At 41.1% G+C, this 17,991-nt stretch overlaps 1 pseudogene; it reads right to left on the bottom strand.

Annotated features, from left to right (window-relative positions):
• Positions 1-15,990: 15,990 nt before the first annotated feature.
• LOC124243092 (60S ribosomal protein L7-like) lies at positions 15,991-16,725 on the bottom strand (annotated as a pseudogene).
• Between the last annotated feature and the right edge of the window lie 1,266 nt (positions 16,726-17,991).

The following is a 17,991-nucleotide window of genomic DNA, read 5'->3' as shown; positions in this document are numbered from 1 at the left end:
GCATCTACCAAACAATCCTAAAAAATCATGCGTTTCCTTTATTCTTTTCCAGTAACCAAAAACAGTCCTATTTCAAGGATTGAAGGAAACCAGAGTGGGCCTAATGGAAAAACATTCATTAGGAATAAATCATTGTTTATGCTGAAAGTAGATCTGTGCTTTTTAAAAAATTAGAGTTGTGTGGGAGATCATGCTTGTTTGACCCAGAGCAAAGTAGGCAACATCATCCATTCATTCATCTATTCATTCATTTACCCTCTATGACCATTTTGAAAGTGCAGTTGCACAAATTCAATCAAACAACAGGCAATTCAAATATAGCAAGATGAGCGCCATGACAAGCAAAGGCAAGATGCTGTGGAAATGCATAAGAGGGCAAGCCAACCAGGTTTGGGAGTTGAGGAAAGCTTCCCAGAGGAAGCGGCGTCTAGGCCAAGACTTGAAGATTTCATAGGCACTACCAGTTGGGGAGTGGGCAAGGAGAGAAATGTAGGGAGGAGGACGGGGTTTTTCTGCAGAAGGAAGTATATGTAAAGAGTATACTGCAGAGTCAGGCCATTGAGGCCTTGTAACTCTTCCCCAACCTATTTCTGTTCTTAGGGGAACCCAAACCAAGATAGATACGGAATATGGACTTTAGTCTAGGCATTCAAAGTCTTGGCATCTTTGTTATTCTTCTATTCTTACTTATCACCATCATCATTATCATCACCATTATTATTATATTATTATTAGAGCCAGTAAGATCACTATATTAGTGCAACTATGTGTTCAGAACAGGTAGAATAGAGACTCATTTTCTCCTCTTCTCAGACTAGATGCATCTGGGGTTAGCTTCTGGTGGCCCCACTGAAAGTGGACCCTGATAAACAATAGTGTGTTCAGGGGTAGAAAATGGGAAGTATCTCATACAAGGAATATATAAAAGAACAAGAAGGGTTAGGAAAGGCAGGAGAGCTATCTTTCAAATCTCAAGTGCTATTATTGAGGGGGGGCTTCCCTGACATCCAACTCTAGGCTGTCTCCCATGAAACTGTCATAGCACTCTCTCAACTGTAAGTTTCATTGGGATAAGAACCAAGTTTGTCTTACTACTGCTTCCCCAGTGCCTAGCACGGTGCCTGGTACATAATAGGTACTCAACAGATATTTGTTGAGTGAATGAATGACTGGGACAGAGGCAGTCCCATGCCAATGGCAGGGCTTTTCCAGGCTCTGCACAATTATTCCCATCATTTCCAAAGGTCAGTGCCTGATTGTATTCCCTCTCAATAGAAATATGGCCCATTTGAAAGATCCAAAGTACATCACATTGTTGTGGCTGGCTTCCATAGCATAGCTATAGATGATCCTTTAAAAAACTTCACCCATGAATGAGACGCAGCATTTAATGGTTCTGCAGTACAGTTTGGAGAGTTCATTTTTCACAATATGTTTTATGCATCATAAACCAAAATATGCAATTGGAAACAATGATGAGAAAGTGACACCACATTTTCCAGATTCAAAGCCCTGGGAATTGACCCCTCTGCCTAATCTACTGCTAAGTGCCCTGAGATTGCACAGGAGGAAAGTAGGTACAAGTGAAGATTTTAATCATAGAGCAGACAGGTTCAAAGCACCCCAAGCAGTTTTCTGAACTCTTCAAGCATCAGAGCATTCCTCCAAGGACTTCAGATACCATTTTGTCCAACATCTTCATTTTTTTATGGGTCAACTTGGGTCCCTCAAAATAAAGTGTCTTTTTCCCATTAAAACATCCTATTAGTGGCAGAGCAAGTATCTTTAGTCAAAGACCTGCTTTTTCCACCATGCTTTTCTGCTGTCCTTTCTTCTCCATCTGTGTTAAGCTAGGTATTGATCCTCCTCCAAAAATCTAAGATGGGCTAAAATATGAAGCTGTCTTTCTTTGATTTTTCCCACCTAGAATCATGTCCTTCTTGGTCACCTCTTTTCATATATAACATATTGCAGATTTTCTTTCTCTTGTTATCTCCTCTTTGGGTTTTCTCTTTAGCCAAAATGACCTATTTAGCTTGTGACGATCAGTGGCATCTTGGCTTCTGGCAGCCTAGACCAAAAGAACAGATGCAGAAAAGTCAAGTGGACGAGGACACTCTGAAGATCTGGACTTTCAAGGAATAAGGAAGCACTCAGCTTCCCTGATTTCTTATTCATTTTTCTAAGATTAATGCACTTAAATACATAAAATACAATGCTCATCTCAAGCAGCTGCTCATTTATGAGCCTTTGGCACCAGTCGCCTAGACTTGAGTTTTTGGAAATCAAATGATTGATACTCTCTTTAATCTCAAATTTTCATATTCATCATGAATGCTTATTCCTAAATAGATCTAGGTTGCAGGATGAGTGATTTAAAGAACAGAAAGCTTCTCCACTACAGACTCTGTTTCCATTGGCCTATTAAGCCACATATAATCCTTTTCATGAGAGCATTCGTCTCCAGAAAGCTCCTATCAAATGCAGTTAGGACTAGCACACTTAAGGTACCAGGAGTCATCAGCTTTTGAATCAGGATTAGCTGACTAGGAAACCAGTTTTTACCTTGAAAATCTGAAATTATAATTCCTTTCATAAATGGGAAGCAAGACAGGTAAGTTTCGATACATAGAAGTTTGGAACATATGCCATGTCTACAGTGAAGGAATCGGTGGGAAGAGTGAGGAGTAAAAGGATGGTCATGAAGACAGTTGAATAAAACTTACATTTCTTCATTGTTTTTTATGGGGACAGACTAGATAGCCAAGACTGTGAATCTTTGAAAATTCCGCTTCATTCATCTATTTTTTTTTCACCAACCACTCCGTGAACACTTACTGTATACGGCGCTTAGTGGGCAAGGAGGAGGAAGAAGAAAGAGAGGTACAGTGTTTAGTCTCTACCTTTGTTAAATACATTACATAGAGATGGGAAAAACACATAACTAAAGGATACAAAATAAGGCAGAGTTATATGTAGTCTAAAATAGAGGAGCATGTTAAGAGTGAGGACAAGCAGGGGAAGAAATGATCAATTGCAACAATATTAGCTCTTGCTATTTCAGAGGCATCTCTGCATCACTTCTCTGACTCTACCCTCGAGTTTGAGACAAGGATATCCTTCCTTTAGAGAAAAAGTAGACTGAGAAGTTAATTGCCCTCAGATCATCTTCTGGATTGAGGCCAAATAGGTGTTTCTGTGTCAGTCATGATAAGAAAGGTTCTCTCTTGAACATGAAAGCATCTTCAACTCACCTCTGTCCTTCCTCATCACTGACTCTCTTTTTCTAAGATACCCAGAAGAAGCTTTTGTGATTTCCATCTCTCACTGGCTTCTCAAGTCATTGCTCTTTCCTTAGATTTCAACTTGTTGGTAGGAAGGAAAACCACTGCTTTTCTCTATTGAACCAAAATGCAAACAGTGGGCAAATAAACAGTTCTAGTACAACTTAAGTTAAGATAACTAGATTCCAGAATTCAGATTTTTAACTGTTGCACTACACTGTCTTCCAAAGGAGTCCCAAATGGAAACATCTGGTCCCAGAAGTTCTCAGCTGGATTTTGATGAATGGCAACCTCTTTTGCAAAAACCAAAACATTCCATTAACCCTCACCTCAACTCACCGCCTTAGCTTTATTTTTAACTATTTGAGTCCTTAGTCAAATCATGCAAGTGTCAAAGTTGTGCTGTCTTGAGAGGTACCCTTTATCTTAGCTTTCTGAGGTCTAGAATTAGGATGGGAACTCCTTACCCAGATCAAAGTTTCTCTAGGAAAGTCTGTCTCTAAGAAAGAGTAGTTGCTTATCTTGAGTTACGACAACGTGGGACAGGGTACAAGCATTATCTCCATTGATTAATACTTAGTGGCTCGTCTTGCTTTCTCTCTCAGGTTATCTTTTGCCTTCTCATCTCAACTCTCTATTTTGGGTGTTTTGTTTTGTCCAAATATATTGAAGGACTTGACATTGGTTTTCCGGGCATTGGGCCCAGGGTTTCTAGAGTTTGGCTTTCTATCTTATAGGTTATTCCAGATATCACACTTGGAGATGAATACATTGGTCACTGTTATATTCATTAGTGGAAAAATGTGTTTCAATTTAGGAGAAAAGAACTTGAACTCTGGTACTTCCAAGGATGATAGGTGAAAAGGCTGCCTTATGAGTTGAGAGTGTTGTTATGCTTTATGGATGATGAGACATAAAAATAAATCTTGCAGTAATGCCATGGAAGAGCTTGTGCCTCATATTTGCTTTGGAATAGAGCTCTGTTTTGGTTTGAAAGCTATTCAAACTTGATGCTTGAAATATTAACATTTTATCCTCAAATATGCTTACAAATCACAGATCATACTAGTAAATATTCATGGATCATGTTCTTTTACTTCGTAGGAAAGTATGAAGAGTAGAAAGAAAACATTATGGGGTCAGAGCTTGGAGTATGGTGGGAGACAAGATTAAACATCAGCAGAGTTACCCTGGCAATAAATTTGAGTTTCTATTTGTGGTGCTTGGTTGCAAAATAACTCCAAGCACTTTCAAAGATGAATGATGCTGGGAAAAGGTGAAGCCAAACTTTCTGGTCCCAATCAAAGCACACACAAGCTAAGATGCCAGAGAATCGATAGCAATGGTGCCTCATATAATATCTTGCCTTGAGAGTTGTAGAATGCTTTAGAATTAACTAATCACTTGCACATATATTTTGTTACCTGATCCTGTGAGATGTATTATTATACCCATTTCTGAGATGAAGAGACCGTTGTTCTTTGCTTTTAAATGACTTGCCCATGTTTCCAAGGCTAATTAACTCAAACAATGGGGACCTGGATCCCAGATCCATAGACTTCTGCTCCAGGATTCTTTCAGGTACATCTTATCATGCAGGATTCAGATACCTCTTCCTCCTGCAGGATTTTCTATCCACCTAATTCTGGATCTCTAGGCTCCAAACATGACCCCATACCACCCTAGCTCCCATCACATTGACTTGTAATGAATTATTTCCTTGGCTTTATTTTCCACTGGACTTTGAGCTCCAGGAGAGAAGTGGCTTGTTTACCATGGCGATATCAACACATGGGGCCTGGCACGTAGTAAATGTTCTGTTAGTCTTTGTGAACTGAACTGAATTCCAACACTTATTTTGCCAAAACAGGGAGGACAGTAAAGGTGTAACTTCTAGATTGACAGGCTCCAAGTCTGTTTAGAAGGAAGAACATATTACTGGTGCTGCCCTCTTGAAAATCTCATTGCAGATGCTCAAGAGAGGACTCAGAAATTCTTTCTAACGCAGATCATGGTTCTGCTTTGGGTATTACCCCTGTTTCAGTCTTAGTTGAAGGGCAGTTCTGCCCAGTGGCTAAGGAATGAGAAATTCTAAAATTTCTCTGGATACACGGACCCTTTCCTATGATTCCCGACCCAATGCCCACACACCTGCCGAAGAGGGATGTGTATATTTGACTCTCTAGAGGAGCTGTTTCTGTTCCCAAAACCAGCTATCCTCTGCCAGGCAGATCATTGTGATGATGAGGTTGGCAGAGGTGCCAGATGATGTCTCGTCATCCCACATGGAAGAGGAGCAAACGTTAAGCGAAGATAAACAATAAAAAAGGTCCATTTAAAACCCATAACCTGCATGATTCAAAATTGGAAGTGGGACTCAGGATCTCAGTCTCCTTTGGAAATTTGTAAACTCTACCCCATTGCTGTGAGATTCTCCAGTGTGGCCAGCACAGTCAGAGTTGGCTGGATTCCCAGGTGCAATGCAGAGTCCATCTGTTCAGTCACTCTGTCTGGTGTGGATTTGGGTAATGAGTTTTGTGCATGGGACAGGTTCAAGTTACATTTGAATTTCTTAAATGTATTGAAAATGTGGTTGTGAGTCCTGAGTTCACTGAACCCTTAAGAGTTAGAGATTCCCACCATGGCCTCCTTGCAACTTTTTCAAGTCCATACACAACATATTTCAGTCCATACACAACAGTTGTTTAGAGGGATATATGAATATAGTCTGCTTTAAGACTGATAAATCTAGTTTAGTACAACGCCTGGTTTAGAGTAGATATTTAATAACTATTTCTTTAATAATAAAAATAGTAGTATGTTTTTAGTATTTCTATGCATCAGGTAATATGCTAAGGACTTTTCCTTCTTTCCTTCCTTCCTCCCCTCCTTCCTTCCTTGTTTCTTTCTCTCTCTCTCTTTCTCCCTCCCTCCCTCCGTCTATCCTCCCTCCTTCCTTTCCACAGATGTTCACTGAGTTCCCTGTACATATCAGGTACCCTTCTAAAAGCTCGGGCTATAGTGTGAACAAGTAATATTATGCACCTTAAATTCCAGTTGGAGGCATACTAATAATAATCAAGTAAACAAATAGAGAATACAACTTCAGATAGAGATACATACTATGAAAAGATAAATAAAACGGAGAAGTATGATGTGACCAGGGATGAAGGACTACTTTCCCTTGGTCATACGGGGAAAACCTGTATGGGAGAGACATTTGAACTGACATTCTTTCAATGAGTAAGAAAGAATTTGCCATGTGACAGTCTGTGGGGAAAGTTTTCTAGGCAGATGAGCATTCCAAGGTAAATGTCCCATATGAACAAGACTTGTTTGTGTAGTAAAAAGAAGCCAGCATCTTTGGAGCAAGATGCACAATGGGAGACAGTAGTACACACATGAGATTGGAGAGAAGAGCAGATGGCAGATTGTGTAGAGGTGTTGTAGGCCATGGTGAATAAAACTTCAATATATTATCTTTTTTAACCAACACAATGATCCTATGATGTAAGTGCTATTTGTATCTCCATTTTTAGAGGGGAATAGTGAGACTTAGAGAGGTGAGGTAGCATGGTCACATGACTGACAAGTGGCAGAATCAATATTTGAACCTAGGAAACCTGGTTCCAGAACTCAATCTACAAATCCCAACATAAATCCAGACATGATCAACATCACCTTAGAATCATCCCCTTTCACACTTCCACCCACTCATCAATCCATGCTCCCAACCCCAACACAGAATACCGATTAGAGCATGGATGTGGGAGTCAGAGCCAAACAAACTCAGCCTAAAATCTCAGCTCTGCCTTGACTGGCTATCTGATCTGGGAAAGTCATCTAATTCCTTAGGGCTTTAGTTTTCTTGTCTGTAAAATGAGACTAATAATAGTACTTTCCTCTCACTTCTTAGGGTGTTTTGAGAATAAAGTGACATCATATCTGCCCGTGATAAATTCTCAATGAATTCTTAACTACAAACCAAACCAAACCAAACACCCACCACATTTACTCATTTACCACAACCCATCTGTCCTTCCTCTCTCCTTCTCTGCTATTGTCTGGGTTGCGGATCATTACTACTACCATCCAGAACTTCTGAGTCAGATTCTTCAGATGGAGTCCAGAAAGTTGCATTTTAACACACTCCTCTACTGTTTCTGATGCAAGCTAGAGTTTAAGACCACGGAAATAGACCATAAACCAAGATACAAGAGGATTGTGGTAGATCTCAGTGTCAGCGTTGGAAATTGCAACTATATTTGCAAAAATACCCAATGTCAGGGTTCAATGGGATTTTGGGTCTTTCTCATGCCATTTTGGTGGTGTTACAGCCAGAGTTTTGGTAGTACATGAATCCTGCCTGGCTGTTGCCCATCTTCCATGTTCTCCTGCTCTCGCAATGTTCCTGTTTGAATTAAATGCAGGGAATAATAGCCAAATGATATTTAAAGTACAATGTGTAATAACTCTCAGTGCACAATTATGGTAAAGGCTGGTCTGATTCACCTGTTTAGGTTTAAGTTCTAACATTTAATTCAAATGTTGACATTTCAATTTGAACCTTCAATAGGCATCTCAAATTTAATATGTACAAAACCAAACTCATTTTCTTTTCTCTAAATCTGCTCCTTCAATAACCGTTCCCATTTTGGGAAAAAGCATATTCTTCTAATTGCTCACACTAAAAACTTAGAGGGATCAGTTTCTCTTCTATTTTTTCTCATGACCCATATCAGCAAATCATGTCGGCTTTGTCTTCAAAACACATCCAAGGTATGACTTCTCAACAATCCTGTTGCTACAACCCTGAACTGAACCAACATCATCTTTTGCCTGAGGTATTGCAAGAGCTACCCAACTGGTTTCCTTGTGTCTGCCCTTGTACTTCCAAAAGTCTTTTCTCAATAGAGCAGCCAAAACACCCTTTGGAAACCTGAGTCACATTAAGGGATCTATGGGAGGCTGAATAATGGCCTCCCAAATATGCTCAGGTCCCAGTCCCAGAACCTATGCATATTTCCTTATATGACAAAGAGATATTGTAAATATGATTAAGTTAAGGATCTTGAGATGAGGAAATTATCCTGATGATCCCAGTGGGTCTGATGTAACTACAATGGTCAGAGTCAGAGGAGACAGCGATGTGATGATGGAAGCAGAGATTGGAGTGATGTGTTTTGAAGATGGAAGAAGAGGCCACAAGCAGAGGAATACAAGTGGCCTCTAGATTCTGAAAAAGGAAATAGATTCTCTCCTCACAGCCTCCAGTAGGAAACATCCCTGCCAACACCTTAACCTCAGCTCAGTGAAACTAATTTTGGAATTCTGACTTACAGAACTGTAAGAGAATGAATTTGTGTTGTTTTAAGCTGTTAAGTTTGTGGTAATTTGTAACAGCAGCAATAGGAAACTGAGACAGCTCCCCTTTATCCCATTTCATGCTGAGTAAAATCCAAAGTCATCACAATAACCTACAAGGCCTCACACAATCTACTTCCTGCCATCCACCTTGTTACTCTGACCTCATCTCCCATCACTCTCCATTTGCTCATTCTGTTCCAGCCACTTGGCCTCATTGCTGCTCCTCAGTCACCCAGGCTGACCCCTGCTCCTTGCCTTTGCTCCTTTCCACAGCTGGAGTGCTCTTCTCCTGAAACAATCACATGATTTGGTCCTCATTTCCTTGGGTTTAACTACCACCTTCTCATTGGAGGCCTTCCTAACCACTCTACTTGAAATCGGAACACAACTCCCTTGTCCCACTTGCCTGCCTTATTTTTTCCAAAGTCCTTGGAAAGCACCATCTGGTGAACTCTAGGTATTATCTATTTATTTACTAGACTGTAAGATCTATTTTTCTTTGCTTTGTACACTGTTATGTGCCTACCACCTGCTATGATGCTTACACATAGTAGGTGCTCGAAATATTTTTGCTAGTTGGAAGGAATTGAAGTGAATGAGACACTAACTCAGTGCAATGTCCAGCATGATTTGGCATGCAGGCAGGGAGCGATGGCAGGGCTCCAGGGAGAACCCTGACTCAGCTAAGTGAGTGTTTCATGAAGTTTAAGAAGAGGAGAGGCAGCTGACAAGTCATGCCAAGGGCAAGTCCTGATTTGACTTATTAACCAAGCTGTGTGTAGTGGAAGGCATGGAGAGAGGAATAGATCATGGGGTAAGGCCTTTTAATGCAATTGCCCTATCCATTAATATTCATACCACAATTAATTCTTGACCTCAGACCAATTATGTTAGAAATTCTCTTCCCTTCCCTGGAAACGAGACCTGGTAAGGAAGTAGATAAAGAGAGTTAAAAATTTCTTTCCTCTATATTGGGTTATTTTTAAACTCTTCAGAAAGTCTCAAAGAAATGATTTAATGAGGAACCCATAAATTTCCAGACTTTCTCTCAATGACAGAAGATGATCCATGAGCAAAGTTTAGCTCCCTTTTCATCATAAGGGGGTGTTCTAAGCAAATTAAAAGCTCCTCAGCAGGCATCCATTAGTAATGGCATCACATATGACACTCTATACACACACAGCACATTGTACAAATGCAAGGGAAATTGACACCTCTGGGACCCAAACTGTGGGTAACAATCAAAGAAAAAGCCTGGCCATAGCAGCTGCAGGGATGGCAGATAGTCCAAATCACCTGTCAGTTCTCGAGTAGTTGCCTGAAGCTCTGAGGCCTCATCTAGAAGCAGTGGGAGAAAGTGCTGTTATGCTGAATTTGTAATGCTGGCCTCAGGCATAGGGAAGCCACACATACCACATGTGTTTGCTTTGAGTGAGAGAAAATATTTTAGAGATTAGAATTTGTAAAGCAAACTCTAAGGGGAGCCACTGTATTTTACATCTCTTTCTCATTCATGGATTGTCACCCCTGCCTAATAATCTATGCTAGGAATGGAGAAGGCAAGTTAGAAAGAGGTTAAAGGCTCTGGTTGAAACTGAACAGTTAATGTACAAAACAGCAAAAAGTCCCAATGCTTATGGCAACTCTGGTTATCATTAAGTGACTGCATGTGACACACTGAAGGATGGACACTTACAGAACAGTACTTTGAGTGTGTAGAAGCTTCCATGGATGAACAAAAACCTATTTTCCTCATCCTGATCTATCATTTCTCACCACATGTGCTATTTATCAGAAAATAGGCTCTCTAGTCACCAAATATATGGTGGTTGTTGATAAGACAAGAAGTCAAAATTGAAAGGAATAAAAATCAGGCATCCAGAAAAGCACTGGCCACTAATCCTCTTCGTTATTGTAGTGGATTGCCCAATCCATTCTGCTCTTGAAGTTGGCTTTGAGACAGCCTCCTTTGGAGACCTGCTGATTGTGTTACAAATATGGGTTTGACATGTAGCAGATGAGGATTTTTCAAAACACATGCTCCGTGGAGAGGGAGGTCACAGCTTAGGTGAAATCAACACAGGTTCCTGGTCTGGCTCAGATCAAAGCACTGGGGAGTGAAATGCCCTGGAAGGTCATGTAAACGCATTTGGTAATAACCTTACATCTTGTCATCAACCTTCATTCTTCAGAGGTCCCTTGTCGTGGGTGCTCTTCCTCAGGTGCTCCTGTGACCTGTTGGGATTTTGGCCTCTTCTAGCATTCCCAAGTATTTTTCTATCATCCTCCCCTGTCATCTCTCTGCCCTGAAATTATCCTGTGGATAATCCTGGCAGCTGGTCCCATGCAGTGCTGCTCTTGGTAGCTGCAGAGCTTCTGCTGCTAGAATCTTTTCCTGTAGCTTTTACCCCTGACAGTGGGGATAGTGTATGCCAGGTGACACTAAGTAGAACAGATGGCCTCGTTTTTGCCTGGCTCCTATTTAAAGTCAGGTTCTTCCCCTCTGATGCCATGTATGTCAAACGCCACTTCTCTTAAGCGATAGTATTTACTTACATTTACCAGGAAGAAAATTTAGATGTAATTAAAATTTTTAAAAATATTTGTATATTTCATAAATTAAAAATGAGCATGGTAAAATAAATTCCGAAACTGGACAGAAAGGGACTGAATAAAAGATAAAAGTCTCTTCTCTCTCTAACTCTCCTAAACAATACTAACAAACTTTCTTACATACGGAAATACATCTGCATTTATATCCATGTATCCTATTCTAATTCCCAGAATTGGGGTAACACTCTACATACTATTCGACAACGTTTTTTATTTTTATTAACATCTTGGAGATAGCATCATATAAACATATATTCTTATAATCTAGCCTTTTTATTGATAATATGCTATTCCATCATATAAATGTACGAAAATTTATTCCATTAGGCCCCCACAGATGGATATTCATTTCATTTCTAGTAACTGTTATTAGGTTTGCTGTTACAAACACGGCGGTAATGAGCATTCCTGCACTAGACACACTTCTACATATGTCTAACAGTTTTTTAAAAGACTTTGCTCTCCTCTCCCATGTTCCCAGTAATTCTCCAGCACCTTATCCTGCTTTATTTTCTTCATAGAATTTGGTGTTATCTAAGCTCTCCCATTTATTTCTACTTACTTCCTGTCCCCCCAGATTAGAATATTAAGTGTCACAAGAATAGACAACGTTGTCTTATTCACCTCTGTATTACCAGCATTGAACAGTGCATGGCACACAGTGGTTGCTCAATAAATATTAGTTGAATTACAAACAAAATGAACCTCAATATATCTGATGGAGTGTAATTGAAAACTACAATGCAAACTAGCTTGAGAGAAAAGGAAATTTCTTGTCTCACAAAACTGGAAGTCTAATGATAAGGGAGATTCTAAGCATTTTTGATTAGTGCCTTCATAGTCGCCAAGGACCGAAATTTTTCCCATCGTTTGATTCTGTCATCTTCAGCCTACGCTTCCTTTTATGGAGGGTTACATGCTCAAAGATGGCTGAAGGATTTGTAGGCCTCACCTCCAGACATGACAACGCCCAGAGGAAGGAGGTAGGCCATCCCATTCTGTGTTTCTTTCCTGGAGATTATGAATCCTTTAATAGAAGTCCCCAGAAGACTGTCTTCTATCATTTTATTAGCCAGATGAGTCACATGCACATTTCAGAGTCAATCATAAGCAAGGGGTGTGGAACTACCTGTCCTGGCTTAGACTGATCACCGTGGGTGGAATGGATATTGAGGGATCATCCATAAATGTCCACAACACTCAAGCTCTGGAGTCAAACTAGCAGCCCTGGTATTCTGGGTTCTAAACCTGGCCATGAGCAAGGTAGTGGTTAGTTATACGATGTTAAAGGGACCAAAATAGGAGGCAGAAGGTTGGAACCACTGGGGATTTAAGGAGCTAAACTGCTCTGTAATCATGTAAAACAATCTCTGTGTTGTAGGAGGAGATACATATTTTCAGACTACAGTTTTTTGGGGGATAACTTTACTTTCTAAGTATGGGTTTAGACTTAAATGTGACTAAAATTGGTGCTTGTTCTAGGGGGACGTGTGTATTATTCTTAGAACAGTGGGCCACAGATGTCAGAGGCTGCAACAGAAGACCTCAGGGAGGTTGTGTGGACATGGTGGTTGCACAGCCACAGCAGCCCAGCTGGGAAACCAAGATCCCGTTGGCTCCACCCTCGAAATATATCACAGAACTGAACCATGCTCATCATTCCCATTTCCACAAATTTAGTTGAAGATCCCCTCATTTTCTGCCTGGACCACTCCTGCCTGATGTCTTGGCCTTCTCTCTTGCCTCTCATCCATTGGTTCTCTGTGTGGAAGCCAAGCGAGCTTTTAAAAACAAAATCAGTCATGTCATTCTCTGGCTCAAAACTTCACATAGCTTTTCACCTCAATAAAAAGAAAAGAAAATAATAGGAGAGTAGATCTATCACAATAAAAATAATTATAGCTATGTATGATGATGGATGTTAACTAGACTTATTGTGGTGATCATTTTGTAATATACAAATATTGAATAATTATGTTGTACACTTGAAACTAATATCATGTTACATATCAATTATATCTCATTAGAAAAAAAGAATAAAGTGCATTCTCCTTACCGTTATGCCCTTGACTTCCCTGCCCTGAGGTGATACACCACTGCTCCCTCCCTCATTCGCTGCACTGTAACCCCACGGGATGCTGTTCTTCCCATTAAACATGCCACGCTGTTACCATCTGAAGGGCTTTGCAGTGGACTTCCAGTTTGTCACACGATTGCCACCTTCAGATTATTCAGTTCTCACCTCCGATGTCACATCCGCCATAGGCCCTTCCTGAGCCCTGTAGCTAAAGTAACCACCCCAAGTCCTAGGAACTTTCTATCTCATGTTTTATTTTAATTTGTTCAGAGTTTTATCACTATATCTTACATGTTTATTTGCTTAACTAATTTTCAGTCTCTTCCAACCAGAAGGTAAACTCCTCCAGGAGTAGGATAGAGATTTTGTTTGGCACAATATCCCCAGCACCTAGAACAATGACTGCTTAATTAACATTTGTGTGCCTAAGTAATATTTTTAACAATAATACCAAAGTCTATTCTTTTAACTCCTTCTACATCATACATTCATGTCATATGTCACAAATGAAGGCTCAGAGAAGAAGTGACTTCATAGCAGGCATGATTGGTTTGGAAGACAAAAAGGGTGGGTACAGGCTTGTGAGCCTTTTGTCAAATATTTAAAATGCTGTCATGTGGAAAAGTGGCTCTGGGGTCAAGTCGCTTTAACAGGACCAGTAGGTAGGAATTATGAGACATTGACACAGACTCACAGAAGCCACAAAAGAGAATCCCCAAATTGCCAGATCAATTTCTCCCTCTTGTGAAAGGAATGGTTCTTTCTTGCTGAGAGAGATGCTAAGTCAACCTACATAACAATGGTCTGAGAGAGAAAAGGCAATGGAAGGGAGAAGGAGAAGAAAGCTGCCTTAGTGGGAGAAGAGGGGGAATTTTGAGTGGGAGGATGGTGATGGAACCTGCAGCTGCCCACTGAGAGAAAAGGATAGAGGAAGAAAGAGGATTTAGTTATGTATTGCTGTGGACCCTTCATCTGGGTTCCTCTTAGTGCTATTGAGTGGAGAATGGGATTCCTTTCTCATTATTTTGAATATTGACTCTGCGGCTGAACCATCTGGGATCCTGGATTGTATCAGTTACATTAAAAATACAACTTTAAAACAACTGAATGAAAATGAAGAAAACTGCCTGATAAAGAAATTAGTAGCTTGTCATTTGAAATTTAAGCAGAACCTCAAATACAATTTGCTGGAGACTAAAGTACGGATTAACTTCTAAGGTCTGCTCCAACTCCTGCCAGACTATGGCTCTAACTTATTGTCAGGTAGCAAGAGCTGGAGGTAGGACAGAGGGACCTTTATGTGGGATCACAGATGGCCTCTTGGATGACAGCTGGCCAGTTTGGGTTTGGAAATGGGTACAGTAAAGGGACATTGATTGTTTCTGTTTCCCCATCTAGAATTTCACTCCAAAATTACTTGAAAGGTGAAGAAAACAGAGGTGTCAGTGAACTGAGGAGAGATGAGGGGTGTGGCATCAGTGCTGGCCAGGGTTGGCGTGTGACCTTTGGTCAGCCGCTGACCCCTCCGTACGTTCTCTCCCACATCCTGAGCACAGGGGAGTGATACTCTCTCTGTGGAGAGGAAAGATGATCTGCTTTGGGAGCTGCTCTGATCTCAACAAAAATTGGGCCCCTGGAACAAGGTGAGCAGGCAAACATGGGATGGTCCCAGCACAGTGAACTGGCAAGGAGGGCACTGGACTGTGAGTGAGCCTGTGTGACCTTAGGAGAGTCCCTGCCCTCTCTGGGCCTCACTGTGTTTATTTGTGAACTAAGATGACTAGATAAGACACTCTGAAAGGTCTCCTCACTCTGATTTTCTGTTTAACAAAGGTGCAGGCAGTATGCATTTGCTGTGACATAATCTTGAGAAAGTTAAGGGTGAGAATAAAATTGGGATACAAAAATAAGACAGAGGATGGCATCAAGAAAGAAATAAAAAAGAAGTGGGTAAGAAAGGCACCAATTAGAGTAGAGAAAATCATAAATTTCCTTAGATGACATAACTTTACAAGTGGCCAGGGAAGAAAAATACTATTAGAAATTCTCAGCTGACTCTCTCCTGCTCTATGTATAAGATGTGAAGAACTATAGAGGAGAGATCTCCTTTTTCCTTCTTCCTTATTCTTCACAGCTGGTCTGAATATTTGATTTTTAATGATACACAAGACTCTCCACGGTCTGCCCCATCTGTTCTGTCTACTTTCTCTCTCTCTAATCCCTCCTGCTCTTTCATTACTGTGGCCACTTCAGACTCGTCCTCACAAAGACTCTGCCTCCTGCATTAGTCAGCTCGGGCTGCCATAACAAAATACCATCCGCTGAGTCGCTTCAACAACAGAAATTTATTTTCTCACAGTTCTGGAGGCTGGAAGTCCAAGATCAAGGTGCTGGCAGATTTGGTTTCTCCTGAGGCCTCCCTTCTTGGCTTGCTGATGGCCGCCTTCTCCCTGTGTCCTCACAGGGCTCTGTCTGAGCCCATGCAGCCCTGGGGTCTCTCCGTCTTCTTAGGACAACACTCATTTTGGATTAAGGCCCCACCTTAATGGTTTCATTTTAACCTAGTAACCTCTTGGGTTTTCTTTTCAGTTTGAAAGCAGTCACTGTTTACCAACTGATCAGATTACAAAAATAATCATCATAGATGCCTTAGTTCATCCTTCTAACAAGCCTGTTGATCTGATCTTCCCTGTTGTCAGCATCTTCACCTTCTACAAAATGCATGGTAGTTTTCTTCACTCCACCTCATGGAGAAGATAATTTGAAGGCCACAGGAAGTCATTGCTTCTTTGAAGCATTTTTCAACTGTATAGATCTCATAAATCTGATCCTCCGTATAAATAACACTGTATTTACCAAGAGATGGAACAATCAATGTGTTATCTGTCAGGGCAATTCACTTCTTGTTGATTTTGCCATAACCCCGCTTGTAGATCAATTCATTTACTGACTTCAGGTTCCGGTACCCCCTTGCGGTATATGGTCCCACAATCCTCAGCATGTTAGCTGAAGCTCAGTTGGAGCTTAACAAAGGTGCCATTGAAGGTCTGGCGAAGGTGAAACATCTTTTGGATCTTTGGTTTCACACCATTGATACCCCTGATCCTGATGACAGATGCCAATTTGGATTCCACGATACGTACAAGTTGCCAGCTTTTCTTTGATCCTAGCCATTCGAGTCTCAGTTCTGTACATCCGCCTGTATTCCTTGTGACAGTGCTTAGCATTTTCATAGGTAAGCTTCCTTCTTGCCTTTTGAAGCATCTTTTGGGCAAACTTCTTTCTCAGGTGCTTGATCTCCAGCTCTGCAAGATTCCCTCACTTTTTCTTAAGGGTTTCTGGCACCACAGGAAACTTCTTTCTCTTCTCTTCTGCACTCCCCATGGTTCCAGCCAGAAGGAGGTTAATCACCTCCTTAAAGGCCCTATCTCTAAATATAGTCACGTCCTGAGGTACTGGGGGTTAGAGCTTCAACATATGATTTTGAGGGGACACAATTCAGCCCAGAACACCATTTCACAACCTTTATTCAAACTTTTCCTCCTAGAAGTCTTCTCCCCTTTTCTCTTTCAAAATCCTGTGCATCCTTTAATCTCATCTCAAAAGCCCCTTCCTCCTTTCCTTCTTTCATCCCTCCCTCCCTCTGTAACTGGCTTTTCTTTTAATTGAAGAAGTAAAACTTGTACATGGTATAATAATAAAGGCACAAAAGTGCTATCATGTAGACGATAAAACTCTTTCACACTCAAACCTCCCCTCCAGAGTGCCCTTCTGTAAGCAAATGGTTAATACTAGTTTTTGGAGTCTCATGTCTGACCCATAACACTCACATCCTAGTCATTAGGCAACACTGCCTAGAGAGAAGGGGTCATTCTAACTGAGGGATGGACCGAGACATCACAGTTGGTAGTTTAAATCCATCATACCAGGTCTTTCCCAATTCTTGATGACCAGGATTGCTCCCTCCCCAGGCAGTGGGGCATAGAGCAGCCTTGGTCTTTAAGAATCACACAGACTTGGATTTGAATCCAAGCACCAGAACTCACTAGCGAGGTACTTTGGACAAATTGTTTCATCTCTTTGAGCCTCTGTTTACTTGTCTAAAAAAGAGGGACAATAATTCTACCTTCTCCAGAGAGCTGTGGGATGAAATGTGAGGTTGCTTTTGAAATGCCATGTGAACAGCACACAGTAACGCTGCAGAAATGTTCTTCCTTTTTGTCGCCCTCGGGTTTCTGCAGGACTCTACGACTGCTTCCTTACCCATGAAGGCTGCTTTGTTCTCAGCCTGTCCCGTGGTTCCTGAGAGCAGGCACACGTGGATGCAGCTTTATATCCTTGAAGACCTCCTTGATTCTAGCTTAGTGCCTATTTAGGCAATTAACAAATATTAAATTTAAAGCTGGATCTATTTGGCACACAAAAGGCAAAGTATGATGTTTTATGGTGGGAAGACTGAGTAACCCAGTTCTGTCACCTAATTGAGGTGTGGCCTCAGGCAAGCCATTTAAACCTCTCTAGCCCACAGGTTTCTTATCTGTAGAATGTGGGTGGCCATTTCTACTTCAGGAGGCTGCTGGGAGGAGAAATGAGAGGAGCCCCTGAGCTGCTGCAGGATATAGAGTTACGTAGTACTATGATGATCTTTCC

This window comes from Equus quagga, chromosome 7, assembly GCF_021613505.1.
Source record: "Equus quagga isolate Etosha38 chromosome 7, UCLA_HA_Equagga_1.0, whole genome shotgun sequence".
Taxonomy (NCBI): Eukaryota; Metazoa; Chordata; class Mammalia; order Perissodactyla; family Equidae; genus Equus; species Equus quagga.
The sequence above is the reverse complement of the archived record's forward strand: the minus strand, read 5'-3'. Positions and strand labels throughout refer to the sequence as shown.